Source organism: Cibotium barometz, chromosome 1 (genome assembly GCF_041138505.1).
Source record: "Cibotium barometz isolate CiBa-2024 chromosome 1, ASM4113850v1, whole genome shotgun sequence".
In the NCBI taxonomy this organism is placed as follows: domain Eukaryota; kingdom Viridiplantae; phylum Streptophyta; class Polypodiopsida; order Cyatheales; family Cibotiaceae; genus Cibotium; species Cibotium barometz.
In genome coordinates, this window is record NC_141046.1 from 45,360,904 (window position 1) to 45,382,366 (window position 21,463).

Consider the following 21,463-nt stretch of genomic DNA (forward strand, 5'->3'; position numbering starts at 1 on the left):
GGCTATATTATGTTGAAGAAGCCTAGATTTCCTATTATGTAACCTGCACTGGTCATCAACAATCATTTTGACATGATCAAGAAGTGCATCATACTTCTTTTGCAGCCTAGCCTTTTCTAATGCAGTTTGCCAAACTAGTCAGATGATCAAACCTTATGCCTTTAACATCCAAAGTATCATCATCTATCAAGTCAAGGAAATCTTTCAGCTCTTCCTCGTAATACTCCTTGAAATAGTTAATTGGTGAAGACAAGTCAAAAGCCATATTAAAGCTTTCCCTTATTTATTTATTTTTGCCAATCTCGAGGTTTAATCCGCTTTAAAACTCGGTAAGAAGTGAGTTTTTGGATGTTGACCTTAGCGACTGTCATGGATCTTGCAATTGCTAGCCATGGAGCAGTGGCCCTAACGTTAGCCTTGGCCTTCTTTGTGGTTCAGCGCTTGCCCACAGGACTCCCTCGCGTGCTAGCTCTTTGCCCGTTCCTCCCAGCCTTCTTTGTGTTACCTGGATGGGTGGCCTCCCCGAATGCGAGAGGCACCGTTGCCTTCGTCCTGTGCTGGACTTGCCCTTCCAAGCTCCTCCTCTTCTGCTTCGATCTCTTTGTAGATTCACCTTCTTGGCTACAATCACACGTCTCCCACTTCTTGGCTGCTATGCTCTTACCTGTGTGTGTCAAAGGCCCCGCAAAGAGGCAGGTAGCTGCGACGTGTTGGCGTGGGCTGATGTGCTACACCGTCGCAACAGCTTTTATCTTCAACTTATACAGGTTTCGAGATCTGATTGCTCTTCCTGTACTGTATCTCATGCATTTTGCCACCATGTTCATAAGCCTCCAATTAGGCCATTACACGTACGCATGCGTCATGCGTGCACTGTTCCACGTGGATCTGCAACCTGCCTTCCACGAGCCCTTCAACGCTGCCTCGCTGGCAGAATTCTGGGGCCACCGGTGGAACTTGACGGCCACGTCACTACTCCGGGCGACAGTCTACAAGCCTGTTTTGCATCTTCTTCGACACAGAGGCGGGGGGATTGACAAGAGAGTGCACGTGTGGGCCCGAGCTCTCGCACTGTGGGCCACGTTCTTAGCTTCCGGCTTGATACACGAGCTCATTTTCTTTCATATCGTGCAATCAGAGAGGCCCACGTGGGAGGTGACAGCATTCTTTGCGTTCCATGGAGCGGCCACTTCTGCAGAAGTGGCACTGAAGCGAGCTATCAAGCACTGTCCTCATCTCTTCCCCTTCCAGGTACCAAGAGGCGTCCGCGTGCTCTTCACTTTGTGCTTCCTCTATGCAAGCGCTGTGTGGCTCTTCCTCCCTCCCTTATGCCGATCTCACATGGATTCCAAGGCTATAGAGGAATACCATCGACTCCAAACATGGGTTGTATCCACGTTGAAGCTCTGGTTTTGAACGTCCTCGGATTTTTGTAAAGCTTTAAAAACAATCGCTTTATGATGAATTTTTTGTTGACGTCCACTAAGACAAAAATATGGCCCCCAGCACGTGTGATAAATCGTTTTAGCATCTCCCCTTGATTTTGCCTTCTTTCCACTTTATCCTTGAATTTATGAGTGGAGAGAGAGAGAGAGAGAGAGGAGAGGCCTGTTGGGAAAAATGGTGATTAAGAGAGAGGACACGGTCCTTGAAAATTTTAATAGTTTGTGATTTGAGGGCATGCACATTTGTTTGATGAGATTTATTATATATATGGTCTTCAAACGTTAGTTGTTCATTGGTTTGTAAAGGACAAAAGAGTAGATGAAGAGTGTCTATATATATTGTGATTGAGGGCATGCACATTTGTTTGATGAAATTTATTATCTAGTCATGAATTCAAAGGTTTTTGTTAATTTGTGATTGTAAAGGTCAAAAGAGTAGATGAAGAGTACAGAAGATTCCAAAATTTGTCGTTTTCATTTGGTGATTTGGGATGATGTCAACCACTCATTGTGTGGTGTATGGAGCTCATTGGAGCTTCTATTATACATGGCACTTGTATCTATGCAATGTGGGCTTGATTAGCAATGATTATGATTATGATTGAGATTATCTTATCCATTAAGTCTATCATATTTATTAATCATGAATTTAGTTTTTTTCTCATCCTCCTTAGCTCTTGATTCTTGACATGGTATCAAAGTCCCCTAGTAAGGATTAGCATGTCTAATAGTGGTTTTGTGTGTTGTGTATTGATTTTATGATATCCTATGAATTTGGGGTTTGGCACACGATGCCAAGGTTGATAATCCTAGTTAGCTACTTGGCTACAACTCTTTCTTATTGCATCTATATACAGTATCTCTCAAATACCATCATCAATTCCCAAATAATTCACTTAGCTTCTTTCAATTACCCTCACCTTCTAGTCAATTCCTCATTTCATTGATTCTAACTACTTTTATTCCATTTAAGTCCAACGTAGTCCTTCATATCCCATCGTAAGAACACATTCAATTAAGAGACATTGCCAATCACATGACATTAGGGTTCTTAGCATTTATTGGCATCACCTTTACCATCTAGCTCACAAAGATATCCATATTCACATGTACATTTGCAATAGAGACCCAAGAGCAAAATCACATCACCCATGTGCACCAAGATTTTAAGTCCTTGTCCAAGTGTAAGGTCATGACACATATTTATCTTGTTTATACAACCTTTTCCTAGTAGCCTGTTAGATTTCCCTTTGTGGCTGTTTGACCGGTGTCTAGTTTATAGTTGAGAATGCCGCGTTTGACAAGTGTCGGCCGTCTCATTGACAAGTACAGCTGTCCAACTACCATGGCTTTCCTCTTCCATTTATGGACATGGTTCTTGAGGATGTAGCTAGTCACCCCCATATAGCTTCATGGATGGGTTCAGTGGTTACAACCAAGTTTCCATTCACCCAAATAATCATGCCAAAATAGCAATAGCTGGTCATGTCATGGAGGGCTTGAGTTCCTTGCAAGAAAAACACACACACACATGCACAAGAGAGGACAAGACTATAAGAGAGATGGATAGCTGAATTTTCTTCTATCTTCTTCTCTCCTGTGTACAACCGTACTATTGAAAAGATAAGAGTATATACTATAAGGGAAAGTACTCTCCTACAATAACATACAATGCTCGGTCCATAGTGTGAACTCGACTATATGAACTGGCATATAACTATGCCGTGACTCTAGTATTCCAAAGTGGCTACCACATAGCCTATTATCCACTGGTAGCATATTAACCATAATCTCACCAGCCATGCCAGTGGCATAAGTGTGGAAGCTATCATCCAGGCGGATCATCCATGTCTGCAGTACTAGTTGAGCTCGATATCTCAACACTTCTCCTCGAGCGCAAATCCACACACTGCACTCCAAGTAAGCTCCTAAACGTGTGGAGCTTCATTGTGCCCAATGCCTTTGTGAAGATGTCAGCCACTTATCCTCTATGCTGACATATACTATATTTACATCACCTCAACCTTCTCTCTCACAAAGTGATAATGCACCTCAATGTGCTTCGTTTTCTAGCATGGTATACTGGGTTACTGGGGCCAACTATATGCTACTCATGGTGGTCAATAAATGACAACTGCCCTATCCATGGGCTTACCCATATCACCAAGTAGCCTCAAAAGCTGCCATAGCAGCACCCCTGTACTTTGCCTTTGTACTCAACAAGACAACTGTTGGCTATTTCTTACTACTCCAACTCACATCAACAAACTCACATCAACACTCCCAAATAAAAACATAAAGCCACTGGTAGACCTCCTGTCTGTGACACTATTAGCCCAATCAACATCTGTGTACCCATGTGGTTGTATCTCTGTACCAACCTCATAGAAAACTCCATAATCAAATGGAGACTTTATGTACCTAAGAATCCGTCTAGCCACATCCAAGTGTGCCTGCATAAATTGACTCACAAGTCCAACAACATAGCTCAAGTCTGGCCTAGAAATGGTCATGTAGATGAAGCTACCCACAATGCACTTGTACATAGTGGGGTCCTCCAAAAGCTCATATGTATTTGTGAAAAGCTTTGTATTCTACTCCAATGGCACTGAAATCATGCTTACAACATGTCATACCATACTTGGACAACATGTCTAAGCCATACTTCCTCTGTATATAACAACAAAATGCCATGAGGTGATCTCACCACCTCTATGCCCAAGAAATACCTAGCTCACCCAAATCCTTCATCTCAAACTTCTGCTTCAACAACCTCCTGACATCATGTATGTCAACATCACTATCCCCAATGATAATCAAGTCATCACATAAATGACTAATAGCATGATCCCTCTATCTCTCTTTTTCACACACAGAGAGAACATTGCATTGAATATCTCAAATCCAATAGTAACAAGATACTCCCCAATCGTGTTTGACCATGCTCTCAATGCTTACTTCAAGCCATACAGGGCTTTGTGTAACCTACACACAAAATTTAGGTGTGCATCACTCTCATAACCTATGGTGGTTGCATCATGTGTACTTCTTCTTATAAATCACCATGCAAGAAGGCATTCTTTACATCCATCTAATGTAAAGACCAACCCTTTGTTGCAGCCATAGCAATGATCTCTCTCACGGTTGCCATTCTTGCAATCGGGCTAAATGTTTCCTCACAATTAATGCTATAGGTCTGCGCTTAGTCCTTGGTAACTAATCTTGCCTTATACCTGCTTACTAAACCATCTACGTTATGCTTGACCTTATACACTCACTCACATCCAATTGCCTTATTTTTCTTAGGCAAAGGCACTAGCTCCCATGTTGCATTTGCATCCAATGCTACCATCTTCTCATTCATGGGATCTTCTATTTTTTATTTCCAAGTGCATGCTCAAAACAAGTGGTCTCTAGCTCATGTATTTCTTTAACCATGTAAGCATAATGATGGGATGTATATCCATTATATCTTAACCCATCAACAGGGTACCTAACCCTCGTAGACCTACATACACCTAGGGCACTACCAGATGTCCTCAAAACAACCCTGGTTCTCCTTACACCAGGAGTAACCACAAAGAAAATACCAAGCTCCTTATTGTTGGGAACTCTGAGCTTCATGTGTGTTTGTGTACACTTTCTCATAGGAGAGTTAAGTGTAAGTGTGCGTTTCTGCATGTGAATTGCCTCTTAGGGTGGATAAGCATGCATTAAATAAGGTCAAATGGTTTGGTATTGGGAAAGGCCTTTATACACATGGGCTTGTACTTCATTTTACATCAATCTAATCTACTGATCATTGAGTCGTGCAATCTTCTCACACTTAAATATTTGTCTTTCTCTCTTTCTTTCTATACACACACACTGACAGCCATGGCATTTGCGCTTGAGCCTCCATAGCCTCTTATTTGTGCACTCCTAATTCCCTAATACCCAACAGTGGTATCAGAGTCATCTACCCACCAAGGTCGCTTGTGTCACCTTCATAGCTTCTGCAACACATCACATCAGCAACACTGATAAGCTAGGGCTAATTCGCATTATCAGCATCTACATAATTTCTACTTCCTGCTACTCGTCTTCGTCATCATCAATCAGTTGCCTACGTGTGCCTTCGAGCATGGTATCTACTTCAACTGCACGTTAACAATCTGTTGAAGCTACGAACGTCTTTGAGGTATTGTTGCACGTAGATATTACTTCCACGCTTGTGAATCAAAGCGTCTATTATTGTGTGATTTACCTCTTAACACCATATTAGAGAATTTAAAAAAATACGAATTCCCATTTTGTAAGATTGTAAAAAAGGGACCATGGTGAACCTTTTTAAGCTTTTGTCAAAACCCCCTCATGTGACATATCACTGGAAAGAGCTTTTAAAGAGTAGGTTCTAAGTGCACATTCTCCAATAACTTTTGAGTTTGTATGATTAAGACACACCAAAAAGTAGATTGAAAAGAAAATTCCCAAAGTCTTGGGATTTCCCCAAATTATCCAATATGGTAACTCTTCACCAACTACTTCTACGACCTCCAAATCTACTCGTTCCTCTTCTGCCACTGTCATCGCCTACCCCATACTCTGGTTTTCCACACCGCTTGTGATCGTTTCCACCTCTAGGCCGCCGCCCACAATCATGGAGGGGATAATTCTTTTGTGGTATTTGGGCAACTATTAGGGTCATTAGTGATGAGTAAACATTGGTGTAGTAAAGGTGCTCAGATAACTAGGTGTTCATGGAGGTGTGTATAGAAACTCTAATCATCATCACTGGTTTTTCATGAGCATTATCATTAGAGGTGTTAGTAGACACCTCATCATTAATGGATCAATTCTTTGCTACAATGACATAGGCTTCTATAACAATTTTTGGAATATTTTTTGTGCCAAAAAAGGGCGATAGATTTAGCATCTTAGGGGGGATCCCTCTTCCTTGACATCTTCATTGTCATTTAGTTTTCTATGTGTGTGAATGTCAAGGGTTCTCTACATGGGTAGTCCCCCAAAATATGAATAAACAATGTGTGTGGGGGTACTCTGCTGGGATTAAATCCAAAACAAGATGTAATAATTAGGTGTATGTGTGCTTTAAGTCAGTTATCTCCCATAATACTCCATTATCCCTGATCAAATCAAGGGGGGATTCTTGTGTATGAAACCAGTATTGGTCATGGTTCACCAACTCCCAGAGTTACCTTGGCCCTTGGGTCTAAGTTGTGGGAACAAGCTACATGAACCTCTGAGCCATGCTAGGATAAGTTGGGGACAAGCTAAATGAACCACTGAGCCATGCTCTAGTATAAGCCTCTGAGCCATGCTAGTGTTGAGCCTTTGAGCCTATTGAGGACATGCTCACTAGTCTCTAAACCAAGCATACTAGCCTCTAAGCTAGCAGCCACCATGAAGATGCCAAGTTCAAACCAAAGATGGAGCATGTGTATTCATGACTATTAGAGGTTCCTCATCACACTCCCACCTTTTCTCCAAGGGAGATTTGTCAAGAAATTGGAGCTTCTTATGTGTGTGTGTGTGTGTGTGTGTGTGTGTGTGTGTGTGTGTGTGTGTGTGTGTGTGTGTGTACACTCTCTTATAAAGAGCTAAGTGTATGTGTGTGTGTCTACATGTGAATCGCCTCTCAGGTTGGATAAGCATGCATTAAATAAGGTCAAATGGTTTGGTATTGGGAAAGGCCTTTATATACATGGGCTTGTACTTCGTTTTAGATCAATCTAATTTACTTATCATTGAGTCATGCAACCCTTATCTCACTTGAATATTTATCTTTCTCTCTCTACACACTGGCAGCCATGACATTCTCATTGAGCCTCCATAGCCTCTTATATGTGCACTCCTAGTGCCCTAATACCCAACACTTATCAAGGCTTTGCTCTCAGAGCCACTAAGGTCACCATCCACAAATGAGTGACTCGTTGACAGATCAAGCACAAAAGGTTAATCTACCTTTTCCTTCCCTTTGCGTGATACATGTGTATCTATGTCCTCAACCTGCCTGACCATGGACTAACATTGGATCCACTGCTAGAGGACTCTTCAGGTCCACTAAGCACCTGTGATTGTTGCTCCACATGTGGTGCAACATCAATACTTCTTAAATGTACATCTTCTATTGCCTTCACTAGTGCATACCAGCTACTCATCTCATCAAAGACAACATCTTTGCTTACTTACTCACATCTCATGAGTAGTAGGGTTATAACATCTATAACCTTTCTTCTCCAAAGCATAACCAATGAAGATGCATTTCTCTGCCTTTGGATCCAACTTTGTTCTTACTTTGTCGAGAACATGCACATATGCAATACACTTAAACACTATCATGAGACACATCTGGTTTTATTCTTATAAACTTATGTTCAGGTGTTTATCATGAACAGCTATAGTAGTGAGGGTCCTGTTCATAATGGACACTGCCTCTACCCAAAAATAATGTGGCATATTCTTTTCAGACATCAAGGCATGTGCAACTTTTGCAATGTGTCTATTTTTTCTTTTTGTAACACCATTCTATCGCGCCGTGTACCTATATGTAAACTGTCTCTTGATTCCCTGCTTTCTCAAGAAATCACTAAACTCATTGGAAAAATACTCTCCCCTACCATCTGATCTCAGACATGTTATTTGTATAACTTTTTCCTTCCCTAACCAAGACTTTAAAGCTTTGAAAGTGAGCAAATAGCTCACTTTTCTCCTTCATGAAATAAACCCACACTTTCTGAGTGTGATTATCAATGAATGTAACATAATACTAGCAACATGGAATTGTTGCAGTCTTGGTTGGTCCCCATACACTGAATGAATGTATAAAATCTAATGGATTTGTGCTGACATGCGTTTCATGCGCAGTATCATCACTTGTTTTCACATAACCTACTTTTTTCATGTCTCTACAATGACTGGTCATGTGGTGGTTAGAGGTGCCAAAATCCATATACCATATATCTTTAGATCCTGACACATCTCGTGTTGTGGAACTGAGCATGTGCTGCATCACATAGCTTCTCACTTCTGTCATCACCATCCTATTTACTAGATGATGCATAGTTACCTTGCTCCTGCAACTTTCCACTTTTAATGTCATTTTGCTTTTTAAAGCAGTCCCCACTCTATGCTATTTGCAATTTGATTTCGTTACCAACCACCTCGGCCCTCTGGCTCCCTTCCTCTGGACTGACCTCTTCCACCTATATATGATTTATGTTTTGCTCTGCTGTGCAAATCATTGGACAGTTGTCGTCCATAATTTCGGTTTCCATGTCGGTCACCACCTTGGCCTTGACCACGACCTCTTTCTCTGCCTCTACCTGAATTAGAGTAGAAGTCTTATTCTGATGTGTTCTTGCTTTGTGAAGAAGATTCCTCAACTAGACACTTTTCTTATATGATTAACATAGACACTAAGTCGCAAAAGTTGGGAATATTCTCCCTTACTACAATGAAGGTCTTGAATGGCTTGTACTCTTTGCCAAGCCCATTCAGACATATGCTCACTAAATCATCATCTTCCACTGATACATTGATAGACCTAAGGGAATTAATAATTCCCTTGATCTTTAAAGAATAATCATTGATCAACATGCTTTTCTTCTCCATAGTATGTAGCTCTTATTTTAGCTGTAGTTTCCTTGCCTTTGTATTCGTCTGGAATATCTACACCAAGTTTTTCCATGCAACTGCTGGAGTCTTGGCATCATGTATGTGTCTCATCATCATTGTGTCTGTGTGAATGATTGAAAGCCAACACATGACTTTCCTTGCACCCTGGTTCCAGTCCCTGAATGCCTTTACATTTGCTGGAGTGATATTCTCCTCAGGAAACTCTGAAGGCTCCTCATTGTCTCCTTCGACATAGTCTCCCAAAATCCTTTACCTATCAAGAAATTAGTCATTTTTAACTTCCAAGCATAGAATTTGTTCTTGTCTAGCTTCTAATTGACAATCTAATTGAGTCTGTCAGACATGTTTACCTGAGCAACTAGAAACCTACAAATAGATAATATCTATATGCAACCTATAACATGGTAGTATCTTCTATGAATGCCGCAGAGTGATACTTCAACATAACCTGTATGTCACTAGATGTGACTAGAGTACCTCTACATACACCCAAGGTCAGCAATACATGTACAAACACTATCTTCACTACTATTACACTACAATAACTAGGTTTCTCAACCACAACATCCCAGAACTATCCAAAAACACCTTGCAATGATCGAATAGAGACCAAAACACGTTCAAAACACGAATCTAGTTGTAAAAGTATAGTATTATGTACTCTACACCACACAAGCACCTCCATGCTACAAACAAAGCTCCTTAATTGGAGATGTATAACTCCTAGAGCTACCCAAGGAGTGTTGCACCTAAATAAGAAGGGGAAGAGATGACCCATGTACCACTTTCCTTTCCTTTGTAGCTTCCTTTGCTTGTCGCTTCACAGCTCCTTAGCTTGAACCATGCTCTGACACCATAAAGAGAATGCGGGGGAGAGGAAGAGCTTGAGTTTCTTTTACAAGCAAAACACACGCACACACACAAGAGAGAGAGATAGATGGCTAAATTTTTTTCTATCTTCTTCTCTTATCTTCTCTTCTCTACAACCATACTACTGAAAAGATAAGAGTACATACTATAAGGGGAAGTACTCTCCTATAAGGAGAAGTACTCTCCTATAATAACATACTATAAGGGGAAGTACTCTCCTATAATAACATATAATGGTTGGTCCATAGTGTAAACTTGACTGTATGAACTGACGCTATAACTATGTCAAAACTCTAATACTCCAAAGTGGCTGTCACACAACCTGTCATCCACTAACAGCATATCAACCATAATCTCACCAACCATGCCAATGGCATAAGTGTGGAAGCTATTACCCAAGTGGGTCATCAATGTTTGCAGCACTAGTTGAGCTTTTTATCTCAATAGGAATTGGTTAAGCCAAGTGGCATAATGTGATAAAAGTGTATGTTCCCTACTCCGTAGTAAATGTTATTTATATTGATTGACTAGTTCAAATGTCACTTGGTTGTAGCCTGAGAAGCCATCCAAGAAGCTATTAGTTCAAATGTCACTTGGTTGTAGCCGAAGAAGCCATCCAAGAAGCTATAAGGTTCTACTACAATAACTCTTTCTAACATATGGTTGGCGTAAGGTGGGGGCTAGTGATCACAAACTATGGTGGCATTTACCTTTTTAAGGTAAACACACACCCTAAGCTTTCTACTCTTTTTGGTAATAATGATCACTATCTATGACATTTCTACTCAATTTTATGCACAAATCATAGGATTGATCTGCTTGTTTAGCTCTTCTTTAAAAATTTATCTATACTTGGGATTCATGTGATAGGCTCTCTATTTAGATGGTTTTATGTCTTCATGGAGAGGGATGGTGTGTTTCACCACTTTTGAAGGAAATGCCTTCATGACATTCTATTTGTCGTGTATTTCCATGAAAAACATCATGAAACTCCTTGAATTAGGCTATCATTTACCCTTCTTTCTTAGGGGTGAGGTATTTGAGAATAAAAATTGATGTAGGTTCTTCACCTAAGCTAATGAGATTTACTACTTTGACCTTGGTGGGTCCACCATATGAAGCATGTGGCTTTCCACCAGGGCTTCTTTGAGCCTTACATTGTAACCACTCTATCCCCAAGATTGTAGGACTTAAAGTACTTGGGAACTTATCTCAATTCTTCCTCTTGAGGCTCGATGAGCTCTTTGAGTTTGGATTCTTTCTCTACCTTAGCTGTGACTTTATTGAGCTTGCGTCTAGGGGCTTAGCAGAGAGCTTGAATTGCTTGAAGCTCATGGCTCCTTGTGGACTCCTTGTCACCTTTATTGTGATGAGGAGCTCGTGGGCTCCTCATCACCTTTATTGTCCACTATTTTTGCCTTAAGGGTGATCTTATTTAGGTTAGCTTCCCACTTGCCGAGGGGGGGGGGTTGGGGTCACTAAAAAATACATAAGATTGCACATGAGTTCAATAAAAGGGTTTTTTTTCTCTTGTGGATCTACAAAAAATGTACATATATAAGGGGATTTTTAATTAAAATGATGAAAACTTTGGTATAGGAGGGGTACTTTTAATGTAAAAAGTGTTACAGAAGGGGTGTTTTTAAAATTAAAAAACCCATAAATAGGGGGTTTTTTAAATACCCCTTGAACACACGTGCTATATAGGGGGTTAATAGAGTACCCCCCCTCACACTTCCCACTATCTAGAGTAGGTCTCACATGAATCCACAACCTCAACATATAGTGGAGCCAATGAAGATTCATCTCAATGGGGAGAAGATACTTCTTAAACTTTATAAATGAGCCAACAAAACATAAACATGAGCAGAGAAACAATGGAACACCTGGAAATAGGAGCTACAACGGCCCTCTAAGCTCCAGATTTTCCAACAACTAGCTTTGTAAATAAGTGCCATAATAACTTTAAAATTTTAAAGTGCGATTGGGAATTTTAATTTTTAAAAAATTAGGGTTTTTTTTCTAGGTGATAATGCCATTTTTGGCCCTATAAATACCTAAAAGAACTCATTCTCCTCATTGTCACTTGTTTGTCTCCCTCTTCCTCTCTCTCACTCTCTCCCCTCCTCTATCTATCTCAACTCTAAGAACAAGTACGCATTAACTTTTACACCATCACCATGGCGTAACCAAACAAACCGCAAAAGGAAGGATCTAGAACCAATAAGACAAAAGAAGGTAGCGATACAAGAGGCTAGGGTAGGCTGCGAAGGCGAAGTACATGGACGCATAAGGCTCAAAAGTGGTGTCGAAGTGGCCTACACAAGCTAGTGCAAAACAATCCAAGAGGCCAAGGAAAGGGGCAATCCATAGTGATGAGAACAAAGAACAAGAGAGATGCCCACACACAACACCAAGATCAATGAGGAAACTGAGAGACTGATGAGGAAATTGAAAGATTGAGAACACCTAGCAGAGTGAGAGGCCAATTGCAACATCAGGGGGATGAAGAGGCTCCTCCTTGGCTTGGCCAAGATATCCCATTGATGCCCAATAAAGATATCCCATTAATGCCCAATCAATGTGGGGGTAAAACATTGCCGAGAAATGTTGGGCCCCTTCCCACCCCATAGAAACTTGCGGCTATGGAGCAAGAGAGGGGGAGAGATGAGGAGGATGAGGGCGGCAAACACAAGCATCACCACAAACAAAAAAGGACCAAGTTCTATCGACCCATGAGCCCAAGTGTAAGGGCCCCAATGTGCACCCTATCTCATTTGGGCAAACAAGGAATTGCAGCCTTGTATGAGATTGGGAACTATCATCAGTCTCCTCATTCAGAAGGCCCCCTTCACATGCACGATGTGTGAGATCCTTCAAAGCTACTGGACCGACTTTCCCATGCAAGCCATTCATGCTTGAAGCTATCCATAGGAAGCCACGGAAGCTTACCTCTTCAGTTTGTTTGAAGAGACTAATTTGTGTGCAATACATGCAAAGCGAGTAATCATGATAAATGATATGCAGTTGGCACTATAGTTAAGAGGCGAGCAAAATAATTAGTACTTCTACCTTTGTGTTGACTCTTTCAATGTGAAAATCATGTATATGAATGAAAATTTTTCCTCAAAATGAATTGTATGTGCAGCAGCACTCTAGCTCTCTCCTTTCTCCAATTTTCTTTGTTTGAATGTGTGTAAGAGCAATCTAGCTTTGTGTGAATGTGTGAGTTTATGCAACCCCAAAAACCTACTTAAACACTATGGGGAGGCATGTGGAGCCTCCCTGCAACATTTTTTTACATTAAAACAGAAAAAGGGCTGTCAGAAGAGTGCAAATCTTGGTCAAACAGCAACGTTGTTTTGCCAAAAACTCGCATCCTTTTGGGAGTTCTTTTTTTTGTGTTTTAATGAAAAAAATGTTACAAGGTAACTCCATATGCCTCCCATGTGTTTTATCATATTTGAATGGAAATTTATTTATTTTTTTAATCCTCCATAACACCAGCAAAAGGGATAGGAAACTATAGGGGCCTTCAATAAGCCCCCTATAACATTTTTTGCAACATAAATGAAAAAAAAGGGCTGCGAGAAGGGTGCAAGGTTTGGTAAAACAACGATGTTTTGCAAAACACGTACCCTTTTGGCAATCCATGTTTTTTCTATTGCAAAAAAATGCTGTGGTGGGGGTCTATGGAAGCCTTCCCTTGGTGTTTTGTAATGGTTTCATCATTATGCAAAATTTGCATAAAAAAGGGCCATCTAAGAGCTTTCTCGCTCTTTCACTATAAATTTCTAGTTTCCCTCCTTTCTATGTGGGTAGCTCTCTCTCTCTCTTTTTCATATATGTGGGTATCTCTCTCTCTCTCTCTCTCTCTCTCTCTCTCTCTCTCTCTCTCTCTCTCTCTCTCTCTCTCTCTTCCCTCCTTTCTCTCTACGTAGCTCTCTTTCTCTCTCTTTTCCCTCCATACTCACATTAATGGTGATAGATGTTCCCATTTTTGGCAGAGATTAAGTGAGAAAGAAGGATTAAAGATGAAGTGTGTGTTGGTTTTTTGGTGCCACACAGTTGGAACCAAAAAGCATCTTACTCTTCATTGATCTTTCCTATCACACTATAAGTTCAGAGAAGAACAAAGCTTTATTTTTTTAAATCTTACACACCACACCAGACTTTCCCTCACATAGTCAGCCACCACAGGCACCACATCAAGGCAACCTAATGGTAGCACTGGTTTCCCTTCATTGTCTCTCTTCCACAACTCGATTCCTCCTTTTGACATCCAATCGAGTGATTTTGGGTGGACTTTCTACTGCATTATCAGAATTTCCTCTTGCATTAAAAAAATTTTGTAAGGGTTTTGAGTGTCCCCCTAGATTGTCTTGCCCGTTGCATATGTACCTATCAACAAAGGCTTTGAAGTCTGGAACTTGTGTTAGAAAAAGCGGTGCTGGTGATTAGCTTTCACATTGCCTAAATGTATCATTAGATGTGGAAAAGTGAATGTCATACTAGTTCACAACTTCTTTGAAAGCTTGCTAAACAATGCATCTATTTCCTCATGTGTATGACCCACCATCAAGAAACCCAACTGCACTGTTTTGAAAACCCCTCTAGCAACTAGCAAGGACAAGTAAGAAAACAAATAACGATTCTTATTTTTTGCTGCACAGTTATCCAATTGTATAGCAGAAGATTCTCTGGCAATGTGCAAAATGTAGGCTTGGGTTCAGCATTTTCAATAGGCTCAGTAGCTGTTGATTGTTGGAGTTGAGAACCTTTAGTAACCTCTTAATGAGCGGATTCTAAGGGCTAAACACCCAAAGTTACCTCATTACCTCCTTCAATAGTTAATAGTGACCTTTTAGTTGTAGAAATGACCAAGTCACTCATGCCTCTCATTTTGTAATGGTGGTCTAGAGCCTTTCTTGAGTTCAATGCTTTGAATAATGTGATGTTGCTACTTGGCATACCATCATTGCATAGATATCCCAGGTCATATGCTTCATTACTTTCCAAATTTTGTAAGCACAATGCAAGTGACCAATTATGGCATTGGGGTCCGAGGGCCACAAACCATTCAAGGAGAAATGTCCATACATCCATGACCATGTCCATGAGTTATCATACCAATCAATGATACTTGTAGCTCATATGCACTATTATACTCTTGTGATTTATGCGCAATCTAGGTATTTCTATCTTCTTTTGGTCTATTTTATCATGAATAATGCACAAATATTTAGAATATTGCATCTGTGAGAACTTACGCCATGTGTACATTTCTACAACTTTATTGTTGATGTGTACTCTTTGATCTTTCTTTAGCTACTCGATTATGTCCTTGTCCTTTGTTGATTCCAATTGAGACTTGTACTGCAAACATTGCACTTGGAAAACTCGCTTGTTTTTGACAAAGTTGCATCTTTAAACTCTGTATTCCAAATCATGTTAAAGGTAGTGCTAGACATTGGCTTGTAATTCAACCTTTTGTTGACATCGTGTAAAATGTCAACCTACTTGTATGTGTTTGGTATCACAAGCAAGGTCTCCCTACTAGTGCCATCTTCCATTGTTCTACTTTTATGCAGCATTCTCTCTGAGTTAGTCTTTACAAAACTCTGTATGATTTCCCTTCCCATTTTTGTATGCTCTCGCCCTTTTCGTATAACACCCATATTGCCATGCACTGCATGGGGAACACCATTCTCAAACTTTTCACAGTAGCAATAGAACGATGTTTTTGAAATGCTGTGTATTTCATACTAGGATCTGCAACACGCCTCCTCACCATTTAAAGAAAACACATAGTCCTTCTTTGTGGATGTTGGGTTTTGGCCACCAAAGCAACAAGGAGTGTGTTTTACACATAGTCTGTTCTCTTTTTCAAGCTTTGATCCCAAAACTACTTGCGCAAAGCTTGAATATTGTCACGTTTTTGTAGTATTAATGCTTTTATTATTTTTTTAAGATAAACATTATATTTTTAAAGCTTAATGGTTTTGATTATTGTACCCGATTTTGAGCCAATGTTGTTATGAATTACTTGTATATATTGATGATATCACATTAGATGCAAACAATGAACAATTACTCTTGGGCATGTCTCAAGGGTACAATGTTCACCTCCTTTCTACCTATGGAGAGGGAATTTTGACTGCCATAATTGAAGACATGGCAATTCTAAGAGACTAGAGAAGGGAGATTAATGATGCAGTCATTTTTCTCCCTTTAAGATATACACTAAGTTCTTCGTGATAGTCCAAAATAGTATTCAAGATGAATTCTTTTTGTCTTTGGTGGATAGTGGATCCTACATTTCTTAACTTAAATCAGAGATTCAAATAGAATAGAAGATGAATTGAGACATTAGCCTCCTCCACTTCCATTTGGTAGGGGTTATTGAAAGGGAAGGTATTGACTTAGTGGAAAGATCTCAAAGAAGATTCCATTCCTACCACTTCGTAGAATTTCGAAGAATCTTTCAAAAAAGAGTTTATCTAACCAGAGGATGAATTCAAAATAATTGCAAAGCTTGTTAAAAATAGTATGGGGAATCAGCCCACTGATAATTATGTGCAAAAATTTAGACAATTGGTTGCTAAAGCCAAGCCAAATGATCATACCTTATGTGGGATTTTCATCAATGGTCTAGCTCGCGACTATCTGGTAGAAAGTTAAAAAAATTGCAAAGTCAAAATGACTAAGGATACTATTCAGGCAGCTCAAGTTTTTCATAAGACAATGGTTGGTGCCAACACTTCAAAACCATCATCTAATGAAAAGAAATCCGCGTTCACTTTTTCAAAGAGTGGACAAAAAGAAAAGATGGTTTTTACACCAAAACCAAAAAATTCTGACAACGTCAGCAGGCAAGAAGCCAAAATTTGTGAGTAGGGATATTCTTACATGTTTTAAATGCAAACAAAAGGGACACACGAAGAAATTTTGTCCTTTGAATGGAGCTACAACACCTTTGGTGCGCCTGGGCAAAAGGCAGAACCAAAGAAGTTTATACCAAAGAAATCTGTGCACATTAAAAAACTTCAAGGTAAATTTTATGAAGTCAATATTGCGCTGCACGCATCTTGAAGGAAGCCAATGTCCAGATTGTACTTTCAGTAAAGACATTTTTGGTCCAAACAAATTATTTCGTGTTTATGGAACAATAAATGGACATCAAGTTCATATATTGTTTGATCCCCGTAGTACTCACAACTTTATTGAAAACATTGTGGTATAGAGGATGAAGCTGGAAACCACACAGAATGATCACATGTACAAGGTCAGGATAGTTGGAAGACAAGTCCAATTCTGGGACAAGAAGGTGTCAAAGATATCGTTGGACATCCAGTTGTACTCAGAAAGACTTGATTTTCATGTCATGAGCTTGGGTCATGTAGACATCGTTTTAGGGATGGAATGGTTTCATATAAAAAAAATATTTTTCTATTGATTGGGTCAAACATTTGATGTCTTTCCATCACAATGGAAACCTTGTTACTCTTAAGGGAAACATTGTTGTACCCAAGGAAACTTTCATTAATGAGCTTGAGTTAATGGAAAATCTTTTTATCTATGAACTTTTCCAATTGGTTATAGATCTAGTGTCGTTATGTGTTCATTTTGATGTCAATATTGTTTTTTTAGATGTTTGGGAAACTAAAGTGTTAAATTCCATTAAGAGTAAATTTCAGGATGTATTTCCTGATGAGTTACCTCACGGATTACCTCCTCCTAAATGAGAGGTGGACCACAAAATTGAGCTAGTACTGGGTGAAGTACCTGTTGGTATTCCTCCGTATCGGCTTAGCCAGACTGAGGAAGACAAGGTAGCCAAGAAACTAGTTGAATACTTGAGGATGGGTCATATTAGGCCCAAGTAAGTCTCCTTGGGGTACACTAGTTCTCCTGGTTAAGAAAAAACAATCAAGGTACCTGGCAGATGTGTATTGATTTTACAAATGTCTTAACAAGATTACAATTAAAAACAAATAGCCATTACCTAGATTAGACGATATTATTGATAGGTTGCATGGAGCTTAGTATTTCACAAAGCTTGATTTGCGAACTAGTTATCATCAGATCCGTATTACAAAGAAAGATGTTCTTAAAACTGCTTTTAGGACACGTTACGGCCATTATGAATTTTTAGTGTTACCCTTTGGTCTCACTAATGCATCTGAAACTTTCCAACAAATGAATGATATATTTTGGGATTTGTTAGAAAAATGTGTGGTGGTTTTCTTAGATAACATTTGATATACAGTAAAACTTTGGCTGAGCATGAGGATCGTCTCTTAAAGAGGTTCTAGGAAGACTCAAGAAGGAGAAACTGTATTGCAAATTATCTAAGTGTGATTTCTTCAAGAAGGAATTGTTATCCTAAAGTCATAAGATCTCTCAAGATGATGTAAGGATAGATTTGGATCGGTTCCAAAAGGTTTTTTGTCGTAGTACGGTCAAGCAGTTAAGATCTTTCTTAGGTTTTGTGGTGTTTCTTCAAAAATCTATCAAGGATTATTCGAAGTTGGCAATGCCTTTTACCAACCTTGAAGGGTAAAAATAAGAAGTCTAATTCTCTGATTGAGTGGAATGAGAAGCTACAAGAAAGTTTCGATACTTTGAAAAATAAAGTATATTGTGTTAGCCTTGCCGGATCCTAGCGCGATAGGCGCAGCTTTGTTCCAAGATGGGAAGCATGTGGCCTTCGAGAGTAAGAAACTCAATGATGCATAGACTAGGTGCCCAGTTTAGGAGAAAGAGTTGTATGCAATCATTTATGCTTTAAAGGCATGGAGACAGTATCTCTACAGGTCTCAGTTTATGGTCTCTTTGAGTGCTGCATACAGTGTACCTTGGCTTTGGTTAGAAGGACATTTTACTGGCCAAAAATGAAAGATTTTATTTAGAGTTATGTGGTCCGATGTCATTTATATTAGATAAACAAGTCTGAACACCTTAAATCTATTGGGTTATTACATCCTTTGGATATTCCGTATGGAAAGTGGGAAAGTATTTCCATGGATTTCATTACGGGACTTCCACATACCAGCAAGGGTCACGATGCCATTTGGGTAGTCGTGGATAAATTGACAAAGATGGCTAGGTTTTTACCCACAAAGACAATAGTTAAAGCGTTAGAATTGGCTTACCAATTTGTCAAGCAACTGTTTAGACTGTATGGTCTACCTTCTAATATAATGAGCGATCAGGACTCTAGGTTCACGACTCATTTTGGCAGGAAGTTTTCAAGAAATTGGAAACTAATTTGAGTATGAGTTCCTCTAATCACCCAGTCTGATGGGAAAATAGAGCGTGTGAATCATATTTTAGAGGATATGCTTCATGTGTATATCTCTGGAAAACCAACGTGTTGGCAAAAGTATCTTCCAATGATGGAATTTGCCTATAACAGTTCTAAGCATGCATATAACTACTGGTTATAGTCCGTTCATGCTTATGTATGGGTATGAGCCTAGGGCACCTGTTGATGTCGATATTAAGGACATTGAGCTTGATACATCGAGGGATTTCTTACATGATATGCAGGAAATGTTGTCCCAAGCTTGGGATTCTATCAGGAGTGCTCAAGATAGAGCACGGTTTTATGCTGATAGGGGATGATCACCTCGGTCTTTTGAGCCAAGAGCATTGGTTTATTTGAAAGTTCCTAAAGATTCTTAGACTTTGTCAACAGGAAAGTGCTCACAATTATCTCCTAGATATTGTGGTCCATTCCAAGTTATATGTCAAATTGGCATGGTTGCGTATGAGCTAAAACTACCTCCACATGTCAAAGTTCATCCAGTCTTTCCTGGCAGAGAAGCTGAGAGGTGAGGATAACACAGTTAGTCCTTAAGAACTCGTTGAAGTCGCTGATTTATCCTATATTCCACATGAACTTGAAAAGGTACTTGATTTCAGGGAAAGGAAACTTCGTAATTGCTTAATCCCTGAGGTTAGAATTAAGTGGAAAGATAGGGAAATCAAGGATTCGACTTGGGAGTCAGTTGAGAGCATTCAATGAAGGTTTTTTACTTTTCATTACAAGAGTACAATGTTTTAAGAGAGGGGAGTATGTTATGTGCACATCATGTGCATATACTAGGAGGCTAACCCACCCTAGGCATGTGAGCATGGGATACTTGAGTGGGACTAGGGTTAGGCCTAACCTTGGGTTGAGGTTAGGGTCAGGCAACCAAGGGTCACACATGGAGATGGAAGGCCAAGAGTCACTCTGGAAATGAAAGATCAAGAGTCACTTTGGAAATGGAGAGTCAAGAGTCACTTGAGAGCTCTCCTATATAATAGGGGCATGGGGCACTCTCAGGGGATGTTCTCTTGTGTAGAGCATTGTATCTCTTGTCATTTCATGCTAGAGTTATGGGTTGTTGCAAGATCAGGGTGTCTAGTTTTATCCACCAGTTTATGCTGGACTGGGACAATGCTTGGAGAGCAAATTTTGGGGGGCAAGGTACTTAAAATGAGATCAAGCAAATAATAGAAAATACGCTTGCTCTTAAATTAACACAATATAACTTAAATTAATATAAATTAGTCTAATTAATCAAAATTAATCAAAAATATGATGAAATGATAAACAAATGATCTTTCCATACTTAGAGTGATCCAATTTATTTTTCCATAGATGCACCATTACAAGTACACTAGTCCCTATAGGTTTTAGATGATTTACATTAAAAATGTAATTTTACTAATTAGATTATTAATATTTGCATGCCTTCTGATAGTCTGGAAGAATTTTAAAAAAGAGATCATTAAAAATCCAACCATTGGATTTGTAATTTTTACTAACCACCACATTCTACTAATGTCTCAGTATCTGCCCACTCTTTTGATCTACAAGATTAAGGATTTTAAGTGGTAGCTATTGTGGGTACAAAAAGTGACGTATATTATAACACTTTAAAGACCTTGAAATATTTAAAGAAAATAGACAAATATCTTAAAATTTTCTCTAAAAATCAAGTTAAGCTCCATATTATGTGAAGATCTAAGGTACAAAGTGGGAATCTCATATGAGTTTATATGTAAAAGATATTAGCATTTTATGGAATCAGTTCAAATTTGGGACAAGGTGTATACATTGACTTTGTACCTAAGAAATTGAGGACTTTTAACTATCTAATGCTTAATCAAATTATGCAACTATATTTCCAACTTTGAATATGATGTTCCAACAAAAGAACTTGAAACGAAATTCCTTCATTTACTAGGAGAGATTAGCCACTCAAGGTAAATAAATGCCTGTTTTTTTACTATTTACAGGGTGCCTGAGTGGACAAAACTGGGCACCCTGATCTTGCAACCACCCTTATGTGCTACTGGATTGAAGACATACTTCTTGGTGGTATAGGACACCAAGGTTAGGTATGTGGTTCTTCATTATATTTATGTGTGGTCGGGTGGATGAGTATATGCCTGGATTATGTATGTTTATGCATAGTGATTAGCTAGAGAGATCTTTTGGGTTTTAACATGTACTC